Source organism: Micropterus salmoides, unplaced genomic scaffold (genome assembly GCF_014851395.1).
Source record: "Micropterus salmoides isolate LMB-PRFRI ecotype aquatic unplaced genomic scaffold, ASM1485139v1 Ms_hic_scaffold_20, whole genome shotgun sequence".
Classification (NCBI taxonomy): Eukaryota; Metazoa; Chordata; class Actinopteri; order Centrarchiformes; family Centrarchidae; genus Micropterus; species Micropterus salmoides.
In genome coordinates, this window is record NW_024041151.1 from 17,516,757 (window position 1) to 17,535,516 (window position 18,760).

Here is an 18,760-nt window from a genome sequence, read left to right on the forward strand (position 1 = left end):
ATGCACTGTAATTATAGTTGTTAATTTTTTCTATTATTGCTGTACTGTTTTATTGTGTTTTGTGAGGTGACCTTGAGTGTTCAGAAAGGTGCCTATAAATAAAATGTATTATTATTATCATTATTCCCTCTAAAGCGGCTGTGAGCTAGTGATCGATCCTAAAGTATCGATATTTCTGATACCAACGTTTCCTGCTCTAGAATCGATACTCATATAAAAGGATCGATATCTAAACTCAGTCTTTTGGAGTGACCATAAGTTTTACCATAAGTATCTTACTGTCACCAGGATGGTCTAATTATACTCGGTGGATAGGAACTACTTTTCCTTCTGCCTGTCAAAGTCATGCTTGCGCTACAGCTCTGTGACGGAGCTTCTTTGAAGTGAGCCGCTGCAACCCTTTAAATTTCCCGCAATTGAATACTGACTCTGGCTGACTGTAGAAACAGTCACATCTGGCTGTATTTTAGCTGTGAAGGTAATAATGTTGCTCTGTGTGATGTGTGTGCAAAGACAGTGAAATACTTTGGCAACACTGCAAACTTCGCTAAATATCTGAAATTAAGTCAAAATAATAGGATGATGTTATGAAGCGGCAGTTCTGAGCAGGATATTTTTATTATAATTAAAGAATATGACAGTAGTCTGATGTCTTGTCATTATGCAGCTATTATTTTGAATTGGTAAGGCTACCTTATTTCTCTCAAACGGGAGGGGGGAGGTCACAATAAACTAGAAATAAAATATATCGGCAATACCAGCCTGGGTATATTTGGGATTGGATCGTATAAGAATGAAGTGGTATCGCACATCACTACTGTGAGCTGCACTTTATCAGAGGTGCTGAAGTGAACATTTTTGTGGAATTGTGGTGATATTTCTGTCTGATCACGAATGTTTTCTGTTTTGGTTTTCTTCCTCTGATGAAGATCAGTGCGCTCATCTTATTGAGTAGGCTACAGTCCCAGACGGCTCTGTGTCTGTCAGATGGTCTAAAGGGGGTAGCCTCAGGGGTGGACTGGTAATCTGGCATAGGCTACTGGCCGACGAACCTTTAGTGCCGGTGTTACATAAATTATTTAGACTATTTATATAGGCCTAACTGATTTTTAGAAAATGGCCCAACAATCGGCCCATAAAGCATAGACCTATAGTGGGCCGGCCCAATCACATCTCTTATTAGCCCCCACTCCCTCCCCCTCTCCTCAAACTGTTTCTTGTGTTGTGGGCCAAAAAAACGGGTTGCCCGTTAATCGGAAGGTCGGCAGTTCAATCCCTGGCTCTTCCATGTCGAAGTGTACTTGGGTAAGATACTGGCTGTTTCACCAGTGTATGAATGTGTGTGAATGTTATTTTCTGTTTGAGCACTTAGACTCTATTGACTCAATGTGTGAATAGTGAATGCGATGTAGTGTAAAAGCGCTTTGAGTGGTCGAAAAGACTACAAAGGCGCTATACAAATACGGAGCATAGCCTACTTGAAGAAGTAAAGGAGAGCCGTGGCCACTTAAAAATAGCTTGCACCAAGAAATGTTAATTACTATTAAAATGCTATGAAAAAGGTTTATTTGCACAAAAATAAAACCTGCAATGCAACATAAATATATTGAATATAAATATTTTCTGAAAAAAGTAACTTAAGGTAATAAAAGAATAAGCCACTGATTACTGCATTACATTCTATTATATTTTTATATTCTGAATTGTCACCTGCCAGCTAACTTTTGTCTTTTCCTTTATAAAAATAAAGACATTTCCACCATAAATGCAGAAAATGTCTCCAGAATGCAGGAAATTAAGTGTTTAATGCTCAAAAGCTTCTGGGGGAGGACCCCTAGACCCCCCAATTGAATATTTCATCAATATTTCTCTTTAAACTAAATTCTAATTAATTAAGCTAATTTATCATTAAGGTGAAAAGGTGCCACATGCACAAAGACTTTAGGCTACTTCAGGCATGCCTGCATGTACAGGTGCTGGTCATATAATTAGAATATCATCAAAACGTTGATTTAGTTCAGTAATTCCATTCAAAAAGTGAAACTTGTATAATGTATACATTCATTCCACACAGTCTGATATATTTCAAGTGTTCATTCCTTTTAATTTTGATGATTATAACTGACAACTAATGAAAACCCCAAAATCAGGATCTCAGAAAATTAGAATATTGTGAAAAGGTTCAATATTGAAGACACCTGGTGCCACACTCTAATCAGATAATTAACTCAAAACACCTGCAAAGGCCTTTAAATGGTCTCTCAGTCTAGTTCTGTAGGCTACACTATCATGGGGAAGACTGCCGACTTGACAGCTGTCCAAAAGACGACCATTGTCACCTTGCACAAGGAGGGCAAGACACAAAAGGTCATTGCTAAAGAGGCTGGCTGTTCACAGAGCTCTGTGTCCAAGCACATTAATAGAGAGGTGAAGGGAAGGAAAAGATGTGGTAGAAAAAAGTGTACAAGCAATAGGGTTAACCGCACCCTGGAGAGGATTGTGAAACAAAACCCATTCAAAAATGTGGGGGAGATTCACAAAGAGTGGACTGCAGCTGGAGTCAGTACTTCAAGAACCACATATGCAAGACATGGGAAATTAAGTGTTTAAAGCCCAAAATTTTCAGGGGGAGGACCCCCAGACCCTCCCATGTTAATATTACCAGTGTTAATTATTATCAGAAAATGGCACAGATGTTAGACTTACTGTGTGGAGGTAATTTACTGTTGATTTATAGACGTACTTTGGCAAAAGGGGAAGGGGGTGAAAACAGGTGAAAACATGAAAGATTTCTGGGCAGGGCAAAGCCCCCAATGTTTCAAGAGCCTGGTACCGATCTGTTGAGTATGTTGCAGGTAAGCAGACATAATATATGAAAGGAATGTACACATGTAAGTAGATGTAAATAGTCATGAGTGGTAAAGTAGGCCTTTCAGTTCATGTTTCAGCACGAGTGAAACCTTAACCTAGCAGCTAAGCTAACTTAAGTTAACTGTTGCCAATGACATTAAAGCTTGATTTATACTCCTGTGTAGGGTCTACGTCCGTAGCTTCCTGTCGACTCGGAGGCATTGCGAAGCTACCCAGCCGATCAATCACAGTGCTTACGGTCCGCGTTGCCTCAACGTGTAGTTACATTTTTGAGGAGGTACACGTCAGGCTACGCCGTAGGTGGCGGCGTAGGGTAGGGGGCTACGCAGAGGCTACGCCGTCAATTTGACGCAGAAGTATAAATTGCACTTAAGACCTTGTGGCGGTACATGTGAGAAATTGTGTGTGTAAAGCCTGGAACATGGCTACAGCTGTAGAAAACAGAAGCTACAATACTAATCTGTATAAAGGTAGGAGTTGTGCCAAATGTTTTCCTTTATTGGTACACTGTTAGTGAGTTATGTTAGGAGCAGCCTCAACACAGCAGTGCATTGCTGTAACTTAATGTGAGTCTGACCTGACCACGCTGATAACAATGTAAGTTACCGATGTGTTGCTGTATGTTGCACATTTCAGTAAAGATATTCAATGCCAAATTGAGTTTTTATTCAGGTGTGAAGCAATTACTTCTCTCCTAAGTTAGGGCATAAAATTGAATTGACACTATAGGCTTAGAAAGTGCTAGTTAGTTTGTAACTAAATCAGCAATGCAAGATCAGAGTTACATCGGGATGGTTACTGAGCCATTAGCTTTTTGGCTGGCATGAACTACTTGGCATCGAATCACACCGAAGTAAAGATAGATAGATAATAAAATATATTCATAAATCAATGAAGCTGATCAATGAACATCTGTCAAGTGTGATTAGCTGCACTGATGAACATTACTACCGTAGGATGAATGTGGTGCAGCTGAAATGACAAAGATTCTAAAACTGGACTAAATGTAGTTTAAGAGTCTTTGAACATCTGCAGATAGTCTTACAATAATATAATGCAAATGAGCAAGCTTTTTAATGTAAAATAGTCAGTTTGAACCTATACTCATTTTCAACTGCAAATCACTACAATCATTTTTACTTGGTTGGACTGTGACTTTACATTCACAGGTCTTTGAGTAAACTGTCTTATCTGTTTGATTCATAATTTTATCTACAGTTATTGCCACCTGCATTTTATCCCCATCAGGTTACAGCTAAATAAATCCATTGTAACATGCAGAAGGATATCAGCCCTTTATTAAGGAAATTCAGTCTGGTAAATGTACTTTGCTGAATCAAATGTAATAGTGTTAAATCATTGACGCCTCCTCCACTACAGTTTTTTAAGATAAATAAAATGGTCCGTGTTGACATGATTTCATATTTTTAGTGCCGCTTGATTAAAAAGGAAACTTTGCTCTTTATTTACCTATTGCTATTGTGAATCATAGTGTTGGGGCTCCATAGATGATGTTTCTTTTCATTCCCCACTTACATGCTTAACTCAATGAACACACTAAAGGTTGATTGAACTTGGTTTGATCAGCTTTCAAGAACTGAAAACTCCGTTTCACATCTCAGGCTAAATCAACTCAGAGCTCCTGCCTCATCATCTCTCCTTTGCACAGAAATGCTGTACACTTTTAGTTATGGTATAAATTAGAGTCTTCCCTCCAGCCCTGCTCACTCCATAAAGTCCATAAAGTGCCTCTGCCCCACAGCCGTTTGAAACCCTCCCTCCAGCCTTAGGGCCACACCTCCTCATTTGCATACATGGCTAAATCCTAAATGCCCAAATGCCCAATCCTACATGCCGAAATTCATTTTCGACTTAGACTTTTAGTTTTCAATTTAGACTTTAAGTTTTTGATTTATACTTTTAGTTTAAGGGCCCATGTCCACCAAAGTGTTTTTTTCTGACACCAGCGCCTTTTTTCAATTCATTCCAATGGGAGCGCCACGTTTTTGAGCTTCTTTTCCATGCTGGGCGCTGGGCGCTGGGCGTTTTTTTCCGGTTGGCAAGAGTTGAAAACTTTGGGAAAAACGCTGCACTTGTCACTGTCACTTTTTACCCAGCCGTCCAATCACAGTGCAGGAGGGGCGGGACAAACACTGCACCGAGCACATCCGATCTTGAACGAAACAATGTGCGTCTTCGCCGAGGTGTTTCCTCACCCGCAAAATCTCATGAACCCACGTATGTGCTCACATGTTTCAGCCTTCTCTTCATGCAGAGCAAAGGGCCAGAGCAAGCAGGCCCTACATACTTTGTGGTGACATTTTTACATTCACTAAAATTAAGTAGGCTACCCTACTTGCAATACATCGCCTCCACCGAAATTATGTATCATAGGAACCACAGCGTCTCAAAAAAAAAACACTGCGCCTCCAAAACGCACTCTAGCTAGGCATTTTCAGAACAGCAGCAGGCGTTTACAGCTGGCAAAAAACACTTTGGTGGACACGGGCCCTTAGACTTGAGCACTAATTCTGACCAAATAATCACTCCCATACTTACACTCCTCACGGGGGCCCTTTTTGGTGGGGGTGGTGCTCCCGCTGCTGTCCCCTGCCAGCTCTCTCACGATGAGGGAAAGCGGTAGTTCTGGGGGCGCATGGCCAGTGCTGTGATAGTAAATACATAATTAAATAAATAATAAAGACAAAAAAGTTAAAACTACCCTGTTAAAGCAAAATCGGCCTGGCACAACATGGCCGTACCAGGCTGCAGGGCAGGACAGGATTAAAAATAATTCTTTCTTAAAACAACACACATGCCCATACAGTATGTACATTGAATGTTATTTGTCGTGGCGTAATTGTTCCCTTCAACCTTTCTTTTTAACACTCCTGTCATTCTTAATATGATTATACATTCATCACAGTTTGCTTCTGGTTTGACTTCAACTTTAATCTACATTTACCATCTTTTTGTCATGGAAAACTGGTAAAACTTGTGGAAGACTTGTGGTAAACCCTGCATGCCTGGATAAATTCCTGAACATGGCTAAACAATCTAGACACAACAACCTGGCTCTTAAGAATTTGTAGCTGACACATAATCTTTTTTTCCATTTAAATACTTCATGTACAACTTCATTGTTTGTGCCTGAAACTACTTTGTCATTTACCTGCTATTCCCTGCTTGTGATGTTCCACCGGTTTCTTAATTTTTTCAGGTTATTGTACATTACTTTTTTCCGTGTAGTTCTGCATCTGTCAGAGCAGAGATCCATGTCCCTGTTGCATGTTACTGCCCTGAAGAAACTTGTCTGTCTATTATGTCATAGACCTGCAATGGCCTCATCAGAGGGGTGCTCTGAATGTTTGCTAGGCAGAACCACTGTGTTAATTTATCCTTTTTTTGTATTTTCTAGTTTCAATTGAACCAGGCTTTCAAAGGGTTTCTCCAAATTTGTTAGAACTACTTGTTCACTGTAGCTACCATTAAGGGCACTTGAGGTCATCTCCTCTGTATTTTGGGAAAGGTGTAATGTTTTGTAACTTGTTACTATGAATGATGTTAAATTAAAACCTGTTAGAAATAGTATATCTCCTAAAAGAAAATAGTCTGCACGCCTACTCAATGTTTTTTAAGCAGAAAAATACACTGGAGGACTCATAAGCCACATGAAGGAATCATTAACCAATCCTTTAATGGTTACCAACAACTCATTCCTTGAAAACCCCCACAGTGGGACTGAGGGAAGTCTACGTTGAGATATGTTCTCTCTTTTTTTGCAATTTAATTATTTATAGAATCATTTGTAATTTAATGGAGTGTGCATGCTTTACATGCAGTATGTTTTTGTGAAAACAGGGAAATATACATGGTAAAAAACAAAATGAGACCATAAACTATTAGGAGTTTTAAAAAATAAAATAATACAGTTAACGGCATAAATGTCACATCCCAGAGGAAAAATAGAATAGAATAGTCTTTTCTTTAACTAAGAAAAGAGAAAACACTAAGATCTCAATGGTATATGTTTTTGAAATCACTTCAATCGGAATTGTTTCTCCTAAAACCTCCTTAGGAGAAAAGGATGAGATGAAGAGAGATTGAGTTTTTGAGACTTAGGTAAGACAAATGGATATTGAATTGAGATTGCAATAGGATAAATGGAAGTAACAGATCTCATCATTGTATCTTTTTGAGTTCATTAATGTCTTGCTTATTGCTCCTAAAAAGCAGTTAGAAGCACAGGGGAGATATTTTTTATTACATTACTGTCTATGCTTGGAGAACCTTGCTGGAGGCTTACCCTGAGCTGGATTTGAACCCCGATTCTGCTGTTCAAAGGGCAAAACACTGCCGCTGTTCCATCTCGCTGAAATCAAGAGTGAAAGACTGATTGTGTTTAAATATAGTACAATTTTCCTTTACTTAAAAGAGGAGAAATACCATATCCACAATTAAAGTCCTCAAAATTCTACTCAAGTAAAAGGTATAAAAGTATTCCATAGTGAATGTACTTAAGTATCAGAAGTAAAAGTGCTTATTCTGTATGACAGATACATGTTGTATCTCAGTTCTTGCGTGCATTCGGTCCTTAATGAATTAATCTCTACACATCATGTCAAAGTATTGGGTGTTCCAGTTATGCTGGCTGTGACTACCTTAACAAATTGGAAAACATGAAATTTGAAAGTGCACTATTTTCAATGTCAAAATGTATTTTATTATTTTTCTCAGTAACAGATAATTAACAATAATTGATTGAAATGATTTGAAATTAAGGGGAGTAAAAGTACGACAACCATAAAAAGAAAATACTCCAGTGCAAGTACCTCAACATTTGACGTAAGTAAATTACTTGAATAAAATAACCTCTAAGTGGGGTCACTAAGACAAAACTGAGAAATATCTTGGAGCTTTTTTTCTGATCCACATTCTGGAGAATGAAATTACACTTTTTTTAAGGTACTGTAGAGATCTCATCTTTTGATCCGAGTAAGACAGAGATGAGTTATTTGCTCCTGAGGCCAACATGAGAAAACTGAGACATATTTGAGAAGAATCATGTGATCCAAGGAGTCATAGCTGAGTTTTCTTTGAGCTGGTCCAATGTTCAGGAGACTAAAATTTGACTTATTTAAGATCATTTAGAGATCTCTTGTTTTGATCAAAATAAGGCCTAAATGAGATTTTATATGGTTGTTTCTCCTGAGATGAATTTGAGAAGTGGGAGAAAAGGCCTTTCCCCCAGTAATCCCTCTGCCTGCCTGTCTCGTTAGTCCTCTCACCTGTGTTGCTCCTGCCTGTCCATTAGCCCCTGGTGTATGTTTGGTGTTTCTGTTCAGTCCCCGTCTGGTCATTGTCGTAGGAACAGTGTTCTTTCTTTTGCTGTGCTGTCGTTTTTGGATTTTGGACTTGTTTTGCCTTTTCCATGTTATGGATTCAAACCCTGGAACTGTATCTCTGCTCTCAGTGTCTTGCATTTGGGCTCTCTCCTGATTTGCGCTCACCCTAACCCTGACAATAAAAAGGCCCAAATATTTCTTAATGCCTTAGTAAACATGCTAGATGTTAAACCTGTTGAACAAAGTGTTGCTAGGCTTAAGAACAAGTACATGTATTCACATGAAAGTGAAAAACTATTCCACTGTTTGTGCCAGCTGATATTTGTTAGATAAAATAAGTTAAGATGTTCTTTTATTGATCCCCTATAGGGGAAGTTTAAAGTCTGTCTAATATCTTTATCCATGGATGTTTAGTGCAGAACTGATGTTGTTTAATATTACTTTGTATTTATTTGCTTTGTGCAAGTTGCATCAAGCCTTTTTATAAACATTCATTTACACTTACCGACACTTTTATCCAAAGCGACTTACAATTGCTAAGTATGTCAGAGGTCAAGGGGTTAAGTGTCTTGCTCAGGGACACATTGGTTTCTCACAGTAGATTCAAACCTGGGTCTCTCACACCAAAGGCAAGTGTCTTAGCCACTGCGCCATCACCACCCCCTCATAAAATAAGGTTCAACTGAAGTGGTTTAAAAATTAGCATGAGACTGATAACAACCTGATTAGTAATAGGATAAGATTTCCTGAATGTTGCAAACTCCTTGCGGAGCCTGACGCCTTGACTTTATTGTCTCCAGTGCCAAACTCACTGCTTCCTTATTATGTTCATTGCAAAGGTGAGGTATTTACAGTAAAACTTTGTGTACTAAGTTATTGTTCTCATAAATGCCATAAATGACTCATGCATTGTCCAAAACAGCTCTGCTTCCTGGACAATGAGGAATTACACAAATGAAGAGAACTATGAGGCATTGTTAAAGCCTAAAAAACCTGGTGTTTTCCAATTTGGATCCATTAAGCATAAAATTCTTGTTCTTATGACTGCAGAATCATTTTTTGATTGTAAAAGCAGAGTTTCCCAACAGCCCGCTCCTGTCAAAAAACACACACACACACACACACACACACACATACACGCACACACACAAGCAGCAGCTCAACCAACCAACTGGAGAAATATAATTTCTTGCTAAACTGTAAGGTTGACTAACTATGTTTCAGCCATTGCTGTTAATTTCTGCTTTTTGACTTCCTTTAAAGGAGAACATGATTAGTGCAACATTCCTGTAGTGGATGTTGCAATCCATGATCTGCAGGCAGAAAAGTGACCCCTTACTTTGTTACCAAGCAGACAAACCGAACTCTTATTGAAATTTATAAGAAAAAAGTTATTTTTCATCACCTGCACTCACTTTAGTAAACACTTCTCTATTTACTTCTCACCATTCCTCAACATTTCAACATGTCTACTGAAGTGAATGTTGCCATACTGGTCCAAATTTGTAAATTAAATTTAACTAATTAAAAAGCAAGTAAAAACAAGACAAAAACAGCAGGAGAGGTTGTCCACACTGTGAAATGTGTAGCCTGTGTAAATAACTGTGTATACTGTTTTATTTTATATGTAACCATATTTTAATATAGGCCTACACTTAATATGTTTGTGTGCAGCCCTGTGCTGTATAATGACTAATAAACTACCTTGTATACTCTCTCAAGCATCTGATTTACTGTATCAGTGAAAATTAGCTTTTCACAGGCCAATGAACTTCTCAAACCTCTGTTCCTGGTTTTGCAACTACAAAAATGCGATTGGAGCCACTCAAACACACACAGTTTCAAGGTAAACGTTCCTTTTCCTCATTTGTCTCACAAATACATGTTATAATAATAAATGTTCCTGTGCTGCTCTGTGGTTAACACACAAAGATAATAAGTGACTGGTTTGAACTCCTAACCTCAAAAAGGTAAAAAAAAAAATTTAATTAATTTTTGCAGTTATTGATTCCCCATCATTTGGAAGAAGTTTCACTTCCTTCCTCTTTTCAAAGACTTTCTCAAGTCAACCCATTTGTGTGTGGTAACACTGTAGGCCATCAGCCACAACATGGCAACATCAGAAAACAAAAAAAGGAAAAGAAAAACACAAACTGTAAGGCCATCTCTCTACTAACAGCTATCGGTACACTAGTGACATACCCCCCAAAAATTCTTACAGAAATCAGTGGTAAAATAGTAAAAATCCAACAGCAAATGCTAATGTAGGCCTACTAGTACAGTAGAATGACTGTCAATGTTACCATGATGACCACTATCACTACCACCACTAGCAGCTGCTTGTTATGCTACTTATTATATAGTTCAACAAATAAGAATATCAATCTTATCAGTTTGCGAGAAACACTAACTGATAAGGAATAAAATATTTCCTTCAACAGAGAGAGAAGGAAGAAGGAACTGCTCTTGTCTATAGAGTCACCTGGACCACCCCAAGGGCGAGGCCTCAGGGCCTCACACTGAATATAAAGCAGGTCACAATGTTAGACACAACATCGCTAACTCCAGATCTCCCAAGAGCATCTGAAGTTTTCACGGGTATACTCACAGATACAGGTAATAAGATTAGATTTTTTTTTTTTTTTGGGATGTTCACATATTTTTTAAGTTACCAGGTGCTTTTTAACAAATAGAAAGATTTTGGTTTTTATGACTGTTTGTGTTTTAGAGATGATTTTTTCTGTCCTTCTTGTGCTGGGTGTCTGCCTGGTGCCTGCTCACTCTAAACCAGCAGGTAGGCTGCATCCCTCACATAGTGGACACATTTCTGATTCTCTTTTTTTATCTGAATTTGTCTGTCACATCACTGGTTAAATTTAAAATTTGGACAATTTTGTCATAATTGGTGAACAATTTAATAAATGTGTTGTTTCTTTGCAGGAGAATATCTCGGCAGTCCTCTCCTTCAAAGCTGCTTTCGGGAGGCAAAGAAAATCGTGGATGATGCTACAAGTACTCCAGAGAAGAGTGAGTTCATCTTTCAAATTAATTCAGCACACATTTGCTGAAAAGCTATTTCTTTATTTAATTACAGCAACTCTGTCTCAGTAATTACAAGAAAAAGTTACAGAACCTCACAATTTGGACTTTATTGTTCGACTGTGTGACTTCTTCTCTTCCAGGAGTCTGAAACGAGTCCGCAAGGAGGTGGTGAGTCCTCATGATGCTCTTCGTCTCCTGAAGCAGCCTCGCGGTGACACACGCTCAGCTGTGAGATCTGCAGACTACATGGCACAAACCCTCCGTCTGCTGCAAGAGAGGGTTCATCATGTGCACAAACGCTCACTCAACGCAACAGGTTTGACCTGCAGCACCCAATCAGAGACAGCACTTAGACACAAATAGTACTCACATTGTTTTTGTGACAAACTTTCCTGGTCTGGGGTTCACTGTTTAATGATGTGGGAATAATAAAGTACTTAAAAACTAGACATATAATATTGACAGGAAAGCAAACATATTGTGACTCTATGAAATGAAATGTTTTTCAAATTTTTCAGATTTGCTCTCTGATGTCGACCTGCAAATGCTTGCCAACATAACTGGATGTGCTGCTCGAGTCAGACCTCCACAATGCAGAACCACACCAAACCTTAACAAGTATCGCACAATCACCAGCGTCTGCAACAACCTGTAAGAGAAACAATCAAGTGTGAAAAGATATTGTTATAATTACATTTTATTTTTAATCTAAGTAACATTTTTACATGCAAACATTATTTTAAGATACATTTTCTCAAAAAACTTTGCATCCAGGTGAATTTTAACATTTCAAGATTTCTGCATTATCAGATTTTGCTGTCTATTTCGACTTCTTGGTTTCCAGAATAACAATGCCCACCTATGTAGGGAGAAAACAATATTACGGTTTCTTTCCAAAAAGTAATCTGTGTTGAGTGGAAACAGGGTCTGTGAGATCGAATGCTGCTTACGTTAGGAGGAAATGCTTGTGAAATGCACCTAAACATCTTAGGCCTTACACCACAGAAGATGTGTACACTTCCCTGGGATTTCTCAAGCAGGGTTTCTAAACATGGACATCTCTTGTTTGCTTTTAGAAATAACCCACGCCTCGGCGCCTCCAACACCCCATTTACCCGTTGGCTACCTGCCCAATATGACGACGGCATCTCCCAGCCGACAGGCTTCAAAAACCAAAAAATCAACAACTTCTTGCTCCCACTGGTACAATAATCCCAGACACTGTCTTTGAATAAGAATTGTAAATGCTGATTTCAAATGTGAACTATACAATTCTCCTCCACTCTCAGGTGCGACAGGTTTCCAACAATATCCTAAACACAACGGATGCAGGAGTGGTCAGTGACCCAGAATACTCTCTGTTGGTGACCTTCTTCGGGCAGTGGAATGACCACGACCTCTCCTTCACGCCTTTCTCCCCCAGCATCCGCTCCTTTAGCAACGGCTTGAACTGTGATGAGAGCTGTGAGAATTCTGAGCCATGCATCCCCATCCCGGTTGGTGTCAAAGCTCAAATCCAAACATTAAGATGTTGTTTTCACTAAAAGATTCTCACTATAATCTTTGGCCTTTCCTTCCCACAAACAGATTCCTCCCGGCGACCCCCGCTTGCCCTCCAACAAAGACAGCTGCATCCCTGCGTTCAGATCCGCCCCCGTTTGTGGGACGGGTTACTCGGCCTACAATTTTGGCGGAGATCCAAACAAAAGAGAGCAGATCAACTCCCTGACAGCCTTCTTGGATCTCAGCCAGGTGTACGGCTCTGAGGAAAAGCTTGCCCAGTTTCTTCGCGACCTTAATTCTGATGCCGGCCTGCTGCGCGTCAATACAGAGTTCACTGACAACGGCCGTGAGCTGCTGCCCTTCAACCCTCTCAATGCGAACATGTGTGCCACTCGCAGAAGAATCACCAATGACACGAATGCTAAAGAGGTTCCCTGTTTCATTGCAGGTTAGTCATCAACTGCTTTGCAAATGGCTGATTAATAATTTATTAATGCTTTATAGATCACTAATAAGCCATAGGTTGTGGAAAACTCTTCTAAGCCTATATCCTGCTCTAGCCTCTGACCTACTTTCTGTCTAAATGAGCTGGTAACACTTTTATTGACTTTGAGGTTTTCTGCGGGCCCTTAAAGTCTAAAATCTTTTTTTTAGGCTGTAAAATGTGTTATGTATCTGTCAACAACTATAACGGCTGTTAAGCATCTACACCACAACGGGATGCTCGTGTGTTAGCAAAAAGAATGAGAGTATGACTTAACACAGTTAATTATGTAAAATAGGTCTACAGGCCAATATGAGATTTAAAAAGAAAATAGCCTACTGAACATTAATAAATGCTTAAAAGCTCCTTATACAACTACATTATATTGTGTTATTCCATTCATTCAATGTTTAAATTCTAAATAGACAGGTGAATAATAAAGTTTTACCAATTATCTTGATGACTTGCTATAGAGTGAGAAAACCAGGATCCTTTACTGATGATTTACTTATTTATTTTTAACATTTAAAGTAAAATTCAACACGTTCTCATCCAACACATTCTCACTCCCAGCTCATCACATATGGACGCTTGGTGAAGACCCCTTGTCGCCGCTGGCTCCCGCTGTAGTGTTGTTTTTGGACGTGTAGGGCTCTGCAGTCAAGTTAGCAAGAATAAATATGTGACATCCGGTTAGACTTTCATGATTAACATTGTGAAACGTTGCAATGTGGTTAGGTTCAGGCACCAAAACTGCTTGGTTAAGTTTGGGAAAAGATCATGATTAACTATTTGGTGTGTGTGTGTGTGTGTGTGTGTGTGTGTGTGTGTGTGTGTGTGTGTATGTGTATTTCTGCCTGTAAGGTGATGGACGTGTGGATGAGAACACCGCTCTGACATCCTTGCACACGCTGTTTGTGCGTGAGCATAACCGCCTTGCACGTCAACTGAAGAAACTAAACCCTCGGTGGGACGGCGAGACCCTCTACCAAGAGGCCCGCAAGATCATGGGTGCTTACACACAGGTAGCTAAACCTGAGAGCCAGTGTTCATAATTCTGTTTAATCTCTAAAGCAGGTGCCAATTTACTGAATGTAAATCTCCCTGTCTCTCTCAGGTGTTTGTGTTTAGGGACTATCTGGCACACATTTTGGGTCCCGATGTGATGCGTACCCAGCTTGGCCGTTACCCCGGCTACAATCCTAACATCGACCCCAGCATCGCCAACGTCTTTGCAACAGCAGCTTACCGCTTCGCACACTTGGCCATCCAGCCATTCATTCCCCGCCTGGATGCAAACAACAGAGAGAACTCTCAGTTCCCCAGTGTCCCTTTGTTCAAGGCCTTCTTCACACCCTGGAGAGTCGTCTATGAGGGTGAGCTGTAGAGAGAGAAATATAGGAGCTTCACAGTCACTCTGTTTTAAACTGTTACCCTAATATTTATTTTACCTCTCCAGGTGGCATTGACCCTCTGATCCGGGGTTTGATCAACCGTCCCGCTAAACTGAACGTTCAGGATCACATGATGGTGGATGCTCTGAGGGAGAAGTTGTTCATGTTTGTGCAACATCTGGCTTTGGACCTGGGCTCTCTCAACATGCAGAGGTCACGTGACCACGGCCTGCCTGGTACACTCCTCACTCTGATTTTCATCCTTTTAAATTTTCCTTCTGATGTTTCATCTCTTTCTTAATTTTCCTCATGCTTTCTTGTTGTTTACTCATCTAGGCTATAACGCCTGGCGCAGGTTCTGCGGCCTGTCTCAGCCCAAGAACCAGGAAGAGCTCGCACGGGTGTTGAATAACAACGTCCTGGCCCGCAGGCTGCTGCAGTTCTACGGTACCCCCGACAACATCGACATCTGGCTGGGAGGCGTGGCAGAGCCGTTAGTCCCGGGCGGCCGTGTGGGTCCTCTGTTTGCCTGCCTCATTGCAGGACAGTTCCAGAGGATCCGCCTGGGTGACAGGTCTGTATGTGAACGCAATGTGTATGTTTAGTAATGTATGTGTAGGATTGTGAAGGCATGATTTGTTTTTTTTTTTAGAAAACCTTTATGAAAATAGGTGCAGTCATCTCAGATGTTTTAATCAATGGGAGAATTCTCTGCAGGAGAATTGGGGGGGCAGTGTAAATTCTACACACAATTGATTTAAATTGCACAATTAGCATGCTTATAAACATTATACTAAAAACGTGTTTGTGTTTTAAATAGATACTGATGCACCTAAATTCCATTCTTCATTTGAATGCATTTGTTATACTTTAGATTTAGACACACATGGAGACTTTATAGAACAGTAGCTGCTATATTCTTCATGCAACCAACCAGGAAACCAGTGATCAAGTGAATTTACATTGTTTCAAAATGATTCTTTGTTGTATCACTTAGTATTAGTAGTATTAGTTTGTAGTGATTATTACACGTGATAACATCCTGCATTACTTCAGCTAAATATCTAAATGTTTGCAAGCAGCTACAACTGTGGCCTTCTGTAATACACTCTGAAATGGTGTAAATATGCTTTTATTTAGCTGGGTTGTGGTCTGCAGTAGCATTTGTTTACTGCGCAGAGGCCATAGCTGGTTGCTGCCTTCCCCTCTTGACAGATCATAAATTATAGCTAAAAGTAAAGTTCAGTGCAACTAACACAAATGTATTTATTTTTTGTGTGACAAAGTCAGTTATATTATTAATGTAATACTGATAAAACAATCTCAAAAATACATGCATTTCAAATACAGAACATGTTGATGCTGATCATTGCCCTGCTCCTCTTGTTTGAAATGATCAGGCTGTGGTACGAGAACCCGGGCGTCTTCACCCCAAGTCAGAGAGCTGCTCTGTCAACTGCCACCTTATCCAGGATCATCTGTGACAACACCGGTATCACGTCTGTCCCCAGGGATCCTTTCAACATTGTCTCAAACAGAAACCCGCTCGTCTTCTGCAACAACATCCGAAGCCTGAACCTGTCAGCTTGGAGGGAGTGACCCTGCACAAACAACTCAGGTGAAACAGCACCAAATTCACCATTTGTCACCCACTGTATTTTTCTTTCTAAAAAAGAATCTGTCTCTAATCGTTCTTCATATGTGTTTGATCTTGCAGGTCTGAATGAAAACTGTTAAGTAAGTAGAAGAGAGGTTGGTTATCAAGTGCAAGTGGTACGGTAGTCACAATAAAGCTACATCTTCTCAAAGTGCATATGATCTGTCTCTTCAGCCTTTTGAACATTGAATATAGTGTGGAATAATTATTCTAATTAGCTTCAAAATGCTAAATTAATTTGCATATTTTAACACATACCACACCATATCAAGTCAGACATAAATTTTAGAAAGAATGTGATTATAATAATACTTTATTCTGAATGCATTCTTTAAAAAGGTAACAAAGAACTTTCAGCATAATACATTTGTAAGTATAGAAAAAAACAGCAAACAGCAGGATTTTGCATGCCTACTTTTTTAAATCCACAAACAACAAAGGCTTAATCAGTGCTGTTCAGCTTAGATTTTTAGTTTTTTTTACACAGGAGCTTTAACAAAAATGAAAGCAACACTTTTAACCTTTTGTCTTTTAAAATACTTTGTCAACATCATAAAGCAAACCAAGTGTATTTGTTTATCAACTTTCAACAACAGGCAACTCAAGTGTTTAAGAAGGCATTAAGACGAGATATAAAAACACGAGGCATTAATAATTAAGTTGATCTAAGTTGCTAAAGTTTTATCAGTAAAATGTACTTAAAGTACAGTCACTATGCCAGTGGCCCCTGTCTTTCATCACATATATTTATAGGGTTATTGTTACTGATGCATTAATGTGTTTGAAAGAGCTGGTTTTAGAAACTTCTTGAAACAAGCTGATTAAAAAAAGTATTAGAAAAATAAAAGTATCTCAAAGATTTTGAAGTAATCTATACTTTTGGTTCTCTGCAGATCTAGTAGAAGCCCCTAGCCCAAGATGGCCTCCTGGACTGCCACCACCCAACATCAAAGCCTCATAGCCACAATCTGCCTTCTCTATCCACCTGGGCAAGAATCAGAATTCATTCTGTCATGTCACCTACAATGAAGAGAACCATTACAGCACCAAGTTTACATGTGCCATTCCGGGTCTCTATCAGTTTAGCTTCCTCTGCAATCCTTCATCAGTGCAGTAGTGTGGACTAACAACAAGCTGGTGCTGGGCAGTTTCAAGGGAGGTCACCCCTTGTCATAAGGGGACACAGTAGTGGTTGGAGACAGGAGACAAAGTGTGGCTGGAGGCCAGCGACAGGACCATCTGTCTGCTTTATGATCTGTTTCCATTAATCGGGTTATAGCCTATAATATCTTTTATTGATAAATAACTTTGAGCAGACTTGGGCACACCATCCAACTGTACACATTATGAAAAATTAACACATTTACAACATTAAATATTACTTCAGTACATTTGTTAAACTCTGTTACAGCGTGCAGTCTATTGGATTTGTCAGTAGCCAATTTTGATTGTGGGATTTACTGATTATTGCGAATATTATATGCACTGATGAGATTGAAGCACGCCTTGAAAATGATGTGTGTTGTGTTCTGTCTGTGAGGTTTGTTTTACTGTAACTTTCATATCTGTTGTATTTCTGCATTCAATAAATTTAAAGACAAAAAAAGAGAGAAGACTTTCCAACATTTAATTAACTGCTGTCACATTTGGCTTATTTAGTGTCTAATGGCAGTATGAACAGGACAAAAATACAGAGCATTATGGCATGAGCTCTGATTGTGCAAAAAAGACACTGAAATCAGGAAAAAAAATATAGATAAAATGATAAATATCACTAGCTGAAAACACCTGTGATCAGGGATAAATCTCACTACAAATCTACACAAATGTTCACTTCAGTACCTCCGATAAAGTGCAGCTCACAGTCATTTAAGTGGGAAGCATCCTGGAGCACAGAGACATGCTGCGTTCCATGGAAACTCGAAACACCACTTGAAGACAAAGTTCCTAGATGTGAACTCGGAGACAAAATATGTACACCAACTTCACAAGAAGCAGTTGAATGATGTCACACAGCAATGGCGGCTCCAATGGAAGCACACATTGTAAATGGTAAACCATAAATTAAAAGGTAACAAAAAGTATATTTACTGTATTTAATTAAAATAATATATATACATACATGAAAAACCTGATTTTGGCATTTTGGCCACCACCATGTTGATTTTTTGCAACCAGGCACTGGACGTGATGATATTTGGTCGAGACGCTACCTATGGCTTGGTTAGCTATGTGCATCTGTAATTCACGTTAACTGATTTTAACTGGCATGCTAATTTTGGCTAGCTAAAAACTGCCTTAAAACAAAACATACTTACTGGTAAAAATGAACAGCCAACTCCTAATAAGCTTTTTCAATGGTGCTGGTTAAATTAGTCCCACCCGAAAGCATACACTGCTTTATTTTCCCATAAACAAGACCATCATTAACAAAATGAATATCATGCTGTATTGAAGAACTTCA

General features: G+C 39.3%; 1 pseudogene; it reads left to right on the forward strand.

Annotated features, from left to right (window-relative positions):
• Positions 1-10,728: 10,728 nt before the first annotated feature.
• On the forward strand, positions 10,729-17,902 carry LOC119914173 (annotated as a pseudogene).
• Positions 17,903-18,760: the final 858 nt, after the last annotated feature.